The sequence below is a fragment of the Palaemon carinicauda genome, chromosome 43, assembly GCF_036898095.1.
Source record: "Palaemon carinicauda isolate YSFRI2023 chromosome 43, ASM3689809v2, whole genome shotgun sequence".
Classification (NCBI taxonomy): domain Eukaryota; kingdom Metazoa; phylum Arthropoda; class Malacostraca; order Decapoda; family Palaemonidae; genus Palaemon; species Palaemon carinicauda.
Genome location: NC_090767.1, coordinates 47,077,787 through 47,078,220, shown reverse-complemented (window position 1 = coordinate 47,078,220; position 434 = coordinate 47,077,787).

Here is a 434-nt window from a genome sequence, read left to right as displayed (position 1 = left end):
TATGTGTGTGTGTGTGTGTGTGTGTATATATATATATATATATATATATATATATATATATATATATATATATATATATATATATATATATATATATATATATAATTACCAGTGTACGCTACCCATAAAAAATGATGGCAGAATATTTAGATAGATATGCACGCACACGCACCCCCTTCTCATCATGGTACGATCACTCCTTTTGTTTTGTTTTTTTTTTTTTTTTTTTTTTTTTTTTTCCCCTCCGGTACGGGGGAGAACTGGGCGTAACCGGAAAGATATACAGCATATGATAGGAGAGGTATGTGAGTTGGTAAATAAAAGTGAGAATAGAACCCTGGTCAATGGTTAGCATCTGCTATTTTACTATAATATATATCGCGATATCTTAAACTCCAATACTTTACACTCTCCCCCCCCCCCCAGAAAAAAAA